Source organism: Sipha flava, unplaced genomic scaffold (genome assembly GCF_003268045.1).
Source record: "Sipha flava isolate LNK unplaced genomic scaffold, YSA_version1 38_pilon_pilon, whole genome shotgun sequence".
Classification (NCBI taxonomy): domain Eukaryota; kingdom Metazoa; phylum Arthropoda; class Insecta; order Hemiptera; family Aphididae; genus Sipha; species Sipha flava.
The window spans coordinates 348,835-358,372 of NW_020273099.1; positions in this window are offsets into that span (position 1 = coordinate 348,835).

The window sequence follows — 9,538 nt, forward strand, 5'->3', positions numbered from 1 at the left end:
ATAATATTTATTTATAAATCAATCATTACACCTATATGGATGTATGGTGTTGAAGTATGGTGTTATGTGAAACCAGCCAATATCGACCGTATTCAAGCCTTCCAGTTATTCAGCATAAAACTTATAACTGATGATCCGTGGTACGTTACAAATAAAGTATAGCTATCCTTAATAACTCGAAACTGCAGGCATTAAACGAAATGTTCAAAAGCCACCGGAAAATATTTCGTTGTAAATTAATTAAGCATACCAAACTTTATCAGCCACATGCGTTCTCTCACACATGTAAGATATTTCCCGTCGATTAAAAATAAACTGGTACAAAGATTTGTTAAAATAAAATTTGAAATTTAAATGTTAAATTGTTTTTGTTGTAATATTTTAACAAAGGTAAAAAAAAATATAAATAAAAAATAAATGTTAAATTTAAATTTCGAAGTTCCGTTACTGGACAGTTTCCTTTTCGTATAATCCACGTTATCTGTATGATCGGTCAAAATTGTTACATATATTGTTTTTTTTTTTTTATGTAAATAGATTGAAATAAATTTTCAATAAAAAAAAAAAGAAAAGAAAAGAAAGTTTACTTTAAAATATTGAAGTCTCGGACAAAAGATTACGATTCGATTGAAAATAGAAAAAAAAACAACAATCAAAAAAAAATACGAACATATTTCTGAAATCTATATAGGTAAAATCCTAGTCTATTTTATACAAATATATACCGGTCGATTCGCGATAACCAAATAGGAAAATAATGCGTGCCGTACGGAATATCCATGACAAAAAATGTATCGAAATTGTCCGTGTACTCGTGTTGGAAAGTACCGGACAGTGCATGCCATAGGGTCAGTGGTCTACGACCCGTGTGGATCGCGTTGGTTGTTCTTGTAGAACGAAAAAAATGGAACGCCGTTCATAAACAATAGTAACGAAATATCATTATTACGTTCGCACGTAGTGTTATACATCGCAAAGTAAAAGACGAATAAGACGAATGTAAATAGTACAGTACGGTTTTTTTTTTTTTTTTTTTTGGTTCACTGTAATTTTATAACAGGAGGCCATTTGAAGTGTTTCGCAGAAGACAGTTATTCTGCAGTTTTATAGAAGTTAAAAACGTAAAAGATATTCCTCTTCGCCGGTCAAGGGATGTTGAGAATACGGATTCGACATATTACTCGTACTTGTTTCGTATCATAGAGCCTTCCTCCGGTACACCGGAAATTACACCAAACAGAATAACATTGGAAAAAAAAAAACTAACGTACATATTCCTATTAGTGAAAACATATACGATATTAACACGTATCGAGACTCCGTAGTCATACCATAACGATGCGTAATTGTGTACCGGATGCAACAAAAAAATTATATGTGAATTGCTATAACGACAAGGGTTCGAGATTGCATGATATGTACACACGTTTGCGACGCCTTATTCTTGTTGCTTAAAAACTTTAGCCCGAGAAAAAGAGCAGAAAAACAATAAAAAAAAAATTATTTCGAATAAACGCGTCGGTATACACGTACAACGGTTTCGAGTAAACAAATTATTACGCGCGCGCACCACACACCGCGAAGACGCAAGTAATACATATTTTTAGTTTCTCAAAAAATCTGTTTTCAAAGGATTAATTTACATTTTTTCTATTAAAAATGAATCCTTACCCTTTGAGAAGCGATTTATTTAATTCAAATGTACAAATTAATTTAGTCATGTAGTAAAGCTGTTCGGCTAAGACGTTTGTACGTATTACGTGAAATGTTGAACATTTTTTGTTAATCATTATTATTTTATCGTGCTTTTAAAAATCACTCTAATTAATTTATATACATCAGAATATTTTGTTTCGATTTCTCGATTTTTAAATCATTATTTGATATAATTTCTAGTAAAATCGAGTTTCTTGATGTTTTTTTTGTTGGTATTTTTGAAAACTGTTTCTGAGAGTCTTATCAATTATTCAATATTATTTAAAAAGTCGTTAACTAGAAAATAAATAATTTGTGCTGTAACGTAAAAAAATTAAGATTTTTCTTCCTTTTATTTTTGGAAGTTCAAGAAGAAAAATTAAATATTTTACATAATATGCATTTAAACGGTTAAACGATATTGAAGTGGATAAATAAATTCCGATCCGTACGTTTAAATTTGAATTATTGAAAAAAAAAGTTTTAAAGTGCCGGAACCTAGCGATTATGAACATGTGAGTTATTTAAATATAATATATCCCGCTGTATTTGTATATTTACCATTTATGTGTGTGTGTGTTTGCTTGTATTAGTGTGTTGCAAACTACATTCGATGACGTCATAGATGAAAGGTCTCCGTCGGAATAATTTTCGTTAATATGTTATATAACGTTGGTTTTTTTTTTCATTTTTGGGCCGCGCGACAGGGCACAAGCGGTTACGTATCATTATTTACACATCTGTTTTCGATCAAAACGTCTCGATTATCCGACTAAATTCTTTAAAAATGTTGTCGACGTCAACGCGATGTATATACTGTTATTATCATACTATACGAATATAATATGCGTATAGTCACTACCTGCGTAACTCGCATTTGAGCGTTTCAAGTTATAAATTATACAGATTTATAAAGCATATATAATTTATGACTACAATTAGGTTATCGGATAAGTTTTCGCGGTGCAATATGTGACCCGTCTGTTTTTCACGATTTACCTATTTATCTGTACTGCGTAGCAAAACGAAACTTATCATCGAACATTTTATAGACAGGTACGAATCACGTGTATCCTGGAACTATATTTTAAAATCGAATATCGAATCATATTCAAACGTGTTTGTAATAAGCATTGACATTTGTAAAATTACTGTTTTATTTTTTAGATAAATGAATGCAATTAAGAAAAAACACAAATTATAACATATGGCGATGACCCACATAGCAGTATTATATTTTCAAAAAATTTCCAAAACGTTTCAAAAAAAATTATTACAAATAATAAATTTATTACAAAATATTAATATTTTTTAACGTTATAAAAGTAATCTTACATCGGTTTTGGCAGCAGCGAAAAACACGTTTTCAAAATATTCACAATTATTCAAAATATTCACATCATCGACATATTTTTAGGTATTCCGTGTGATAATATTTTATTGTAAACGTTAATACATTTAAAAAAAAAATGTTTTTGACAATATTTAGTGGTTCATATGAATAACATAAATTATTATGATGTACGCCAGTAAACGTTTGGATTAAACTGAGCATATTATTGCAAACAAATGTTTTTAAATTCATGCATTATTTTTGAAGCATATTATTACAGCGTATTCTATCGACGTCTTCATCATCAGTAAACGCTACTGTGTGTGTGTGTGTGTGTGTGTGTGTGTGTGTGTGTGTGTGTATTATTATGATAAAGGGACGATAACATGCACGGGACATTGGTGTTTGACTAATACCCGCCCGTAGGTTAGGCGTCGTCGTAGTTATCGTACACTTCGAGCTCGATGAACTACGAAACATTATTGCATGCGTACTGCACACCATTACCATACACCGCGCTAGGTTACCCAACTGTTGGCAACCATCACATATTATAACGATTCGTACGCTAAATGCGATTGATCGACATGAAATGCTGCAAAATGCCGTAAAGCCGTATACTTGTCTACCGAGAACAGTGGAATGATGCGAGAAAAATCCGTACAAAGAAAATGATTGACAAGTGTAACGGTCTGCTAGAATTTACCGAATGCATATGTCGTGTTAACTTTGCGAGTTGACGTTTATAACTATTATTATTTAATTACTTGCAATAAAAATGCAAATTAATACAATATTTTAAGTACTTTACGTTTTTATTCGTATACTTTCAATGCACACGACGTGTGCACACAAATAGCGCACGGGATTCGATATCCGAAAATTAAATAAAGTGCACTTTGTTGAGTGGTACATGTGTTGTTCCGAGACATGATAAAATCCAAAAGATAAAAGGCGGATTATATTATGTTTACGTGTCCAAATTATATTTCATAAATTTAACATTATTGGGAAAAAATAAACTGGATCAAGGATGATTTAAATTTTTTTTTTAAAAAAAAGAAAAGAAAATTAATCCTTAAAATTTGGGACGATATTCTTTGACGGTTTATTATTGGATCGAGACCGTATAGTATTATTGATAAATCAAAGTGACGGAAAATTCAAATACGGTGCGCTAGAAAGCCGTCGAAAAATACGAACATTTGTCAAAACTCGTACTTACACGAATTCCCCTACCCCGTTTCAATACAATAGTGTATAGGTCGTTTCGACTGATACAAATTCGTGACATACACGACATCACAAGTGCGCATTATAGTATATAACGGGGAGGTTAATGGGGATGAAACGGATGGTTTGTTTTATACGTCATTGCGGTATTCAATAATACATTACGCTAAACGTGGTTCAACTGTAACGCGTCATACACACATCGACACATTGTGCGTACACACGCACGCACACACGCACTTGCGATTGTTCGCGAGTTTATTATTGCCGGCAATCAAATCATATTATTCGCATTATTCGCGGGCCCATCTGTTCCGCGTAACGTGCAAACGAGCTTATCCATTGCATAATATTATAATATGTACACACGCTTGAACGATTAACACCCGATTCGGTGGCACTAGACGTAACGACATGCTGAAGTGATACAAATACAGATAACAGTGTACCGCGATACGATCGGCTGTGTAACGTTTTCGGGGAAACAATAATTACAATAATAATAATAGTATTGAATATCATCGCGATCGTCGTTTTATTTGTATAAACTCCACTAACTGATCACATCAAACATTTTGGGAACAAAGACGCCGTTGTACAGGTGTAACAATTTTATGTTATCGAAATGGTGTCGAAGACTGAACAGTTTAAGAACACAATTTCACGTTGACCGATTTCTGGTTCACACCGATCCCATAGAAATTGTGTCTGTGGGATAAATCACTTGTTTTTTTGATTTAAGATATAATCATATGGAACACTTATTTATTCAATCGCTCAATTCATTGCAAATAATTAAAATGGAGAAATAAAATAACTAGCTCATAATTAATGTGGTACTAATACGGATAATTCCTCTTTACAGTTTACGAAATATTTTTTTAGTTCACAAAATTTGATTTTATTATAATTCTTTAGAATTTTGGTTGACACGAAGCAAAAAATATTCAGCGGTAGCAGTTATTTTCAAATAATATTTAATAATTGCATCTGCATCGGCATGTTCAGAGAGGTACTTTTCAACGGCAGGTAACATTGTGACGTCCAAAAGAAGTTATGTTTTTACTGAGATTTCACAAAATTTATATAATATTTATATATATTAATTAAAATGAATCAGTTATGAATTATATTATAGTTATTGAATGTTCGAAAAACATTGGTATTGTTTACGTTATGCAGCGGAATGCTAAACCTATTATAAATATCACTGTTATTATTATAGTTAACATGGTTATACGATTATTTTGTGTTAAGGCAAACTATTTGTTACAAAAAAAAAAAAAGAAAAAAAGTAATTCCGATGTTTATTTACTATTTCTGTTAATTTTGATGATCATTTATTATGAAATATTATTATCTTTTTAAATATTTAAATTTCTAACTACCAATTTTTGAATCTTTAAACATTTAATAAATACAACCATATCATTAATTTGAATTAAAATTTAAAAATATATTAATATTTTTTTTCACATGAGTGTTTATTTAATTCTGACCAACGTTGCTTCTTTCTATGGGATTGCGAACCCCAGGTTAAGAAACAATGATTTAGGCCCCGCCGTAAGCCAATGTCAATCGTAGACTCATATTTTTTTTATTTTTATTTATTTTTTTTACACATCTCCTTTGGTAATCAATCCTAAGGATAGCTCTACATGGTTGTATATCTACCAAAACCATGAAATTACATAACAACTAAATCGTGGAATATGGAATAACGCCAATAAAATATTGGTGAAGACGTATAGTGCATCTATTATCATATCAATTTAGAAATAGACTTTAATGTAATTTATATTCTTAAGTAGGTGCTTGTTCCTTATCGTACTGATTTCATATGCTTGTAAGAGCAACAGTAATTCATATATTTTAAGAGAAAAACGAGAAATATATTGATTTTATAATAATGTTTTTATTTCAGCGTACGTACTTATACGAACAGTAAATCTATACCAAGCGAAACGTATATAGTTTCTCATTCGATTAGAAACGAGACATGCGAGTAGACGGTTCTCATAAATATAATTTTTCTATTTTCCTCGTTGTGTTTTCTACACACACACACACACACACACACACACACACACACACACACACACACACACACACACACACACACACACACACACACACACACACACACACACACACACACACACACACACACACAGGTGAAATTAAAATAAAAAGCCTTGGAAACAATACATTGAATTTCGTTCGTGGTCTAGGTTGTTTGGAAAACCTAATTATGAATTATGAATTTTTGTGGTTTTCTAAAATATTGGTATATCAGACTGGCCATGCATTTTAACTAAGTAAACAAAGAGGTTTGTATAAATTTGTTTATCGAAAGGAAGGTTTTTAAATTTTAGATATGATGTAACGGAATGTTTTCACGAATTTGACGATTATTCTTAAAGTTTTCAATGCGGTTTTTTAAAAAATATTAAAGTGTATACGTAATCCATAATGATATGTATAAATATATATATGAATGTACGACGTGGAATAATTATGATTTAATAAATTAATTTTCTATCAATAATCAATAATCAATAATCAATGATCAAAATCTTATAGTTTTTAACATGGTTAATTTCCACTTTCGTTGAACCTGATGTTACTTTATTAGTGAGCTATATAAAAATAATAATTTTCATGAAAACTTATGATGCTAATTAGTAATTACCATTAGCAAATGACCGTAATTATCGAAAGTAATCGTTACTGGTCATTAACGCTTTTCTCTATCAAATTTTCGATAAAGTTTTTATCACACAAAAACTTATATATATATATACATACGAATATTCTTAAAAACGTAAATAATTTTTATTATCATACGAAAGAAAATTAAAAAAAGATGGCCCTTACGCTGCGCTATCGTAACGAGTATTTGTGATGTAGTGGCAAGTATAAGATCAAAAAACAATATTAACAATAAATTTGTCTACGGCGTAAAAATCGTTTGTCGTCACGAACGTACCAGAATTGCCTATATGGAGTGCCGTTCGTTATTCTTGGTAAGCCGCGAACAACGATTTCATGGTTTTATTTTTTTCTTATCGCGTTGGATGCTAAACACTTTGTTTCATGAACGGTCGCGATTTTTCTCTAATGACTAAAAGAATTACACGTCGGGGGATTTGAGTTTATCAGGTTTTTTTTTTTTTTTCATAATCGTTTCGAATAAGTTTGAAATACAACATAACCAATTTTTATAAAATGTTACGATTGTTTTGCTTTTTTAACCCGATACAAAAACCGTAATTTTAATTTGAAAATATGTGATCTCCAATAGGAATTGAAATAAAAAAACTAATTGGATCACTAATTTTTAAAACAGTTCAACCGTGGATCTTAAGAATAAGATACGTACTTGACTATTGTACATCAATACGCAACATACGATTTTGTGTTTCTGCGAGATGTTAAATTCAATGTAGGTTTAATCTTTAAAGTGAAAAGATAATCGAGAAACAAATCACGCAGAGTATTTCGTCCTTTATAGATTTTCGATAGCGATTAGTTTCATAAGTGCCAAAATAACATGACAAAACACGAACACTTATCAGACATAATCAACATGCGTTTAATATACATATCGGTAATACTAAAAATATACTAATCCGGGTATCGGTCTATGAAGCCATTTGAATTGGACTCGATTATTACAGGTATTTCATTGTTCAACGCACAGCTGTTAACGGTGCTCTTCTATAGTTGAAAATTCAAAATAAAAATAAAAACAGCGGAATGTTTTGCATATTATTCTGAAACAAATGGTATTGCAAATGAAAAATTAACCTCATCACAAGCTAACTATGATAATATATTATAAACTGATGTGCTTGTTATAGCGCGCACGTATACATCATGTTTGTAAACGGGGTCGTATGGCGGCAACCACAGAGTAGTAATAAAAATTAAACGAAACACCACAACTAAATTAATAATCAACCAATCGACCATCCGACGTTTAAATTCTTTATTCTTTATAAAATATTGCCAAAAACAGACTACGCGTACGATCGAAATAAATCGATACATTTGTTGGGAGGCAGTTTAATTTTTTTAATTTATTTTTCATGACATCTAAACACTAAAAACTAATAACTTATAACTATTATTACATAATACCTATACGTCTTATTGATGATAACTTACTAATTACTAATCTCGTACAATTTGTTAAAGTGGAACCACCAGGTGCTATTACAACAATTTTAAACAATTATATTAATTAAAACTTAATATTTGATTTTAATAATAATACGTTAGTGATGACTAATGACGGTATTGCGAGTTTAGGATCAATATATCCCGATGAAAATTATTTTTTGTCTGTTAGAAGAACTGTTAGGAGAACGTCCTGCGGTTTATCATATCTTTCGGAGTCATAATAACAATTTATACGATTTTTTTTTTTTTTTTTTTTTGTAATTTTTCGATTTGGTAAAGTATTTAGTCCGCGAGTGTTAAATCAACGAGAAAAATATCTACTATACATGTTTCACCAAAAACTCGTAACGATGATGTACGTGGTGAAATCGTTTACTGCTGTACCTATCCGTTAATGAAACCGTCAATGAACTTCAAATCGAACCGTATTACGTCATAATAATATCTTTCATTGTAATAATTATTACAGACACTCGGTAGAAACAAACTGTAATCGGGTAGTGCACTCTGTGATATGGATCAGGATGTCTGTATATTTTTTTAAAAAATTCTAACTGTGTCTTCAAAGAACAACATTCGTACTCCTGTAAATAGATTACGCGAACTCGTAACGTTCGGAATTAATTTTGATGACTCTTCAGTTAAATTTTGAGCAATGTATTTATTATATATCGTTGATCCCGTATTCTTTTCCACGGATAAAATTATATTTTATGTCGACTTTTACGCTGCACTGCTATCACCACTACCACCATCACCACGTGATCACAACGTCGGGAATAGATCTTTGAGTAGAGTTGTTTATATTATTTATTCCTCAACACGGTAGAATCTTTTCCTGTTTAAATATTATCTCAAGACTCGCTCCGTGACTGTTGTCCGCAACGCACGTATCAGTTTCCATGCACGAAGTTTATTTTTTATATCCTCTCAAAAATAATCAATTTAACTGTGAATGGCCTCAAAAAAATCAGGGTATCGGCCTGTTGATCCTCTCGTCGTCTTCGCCACGGAATTCAACCTCTCGAACCCAAATTATCAAAAAACGGTAATTATGATTACTATAAACGATATTTTCATAGTTAATTGTTG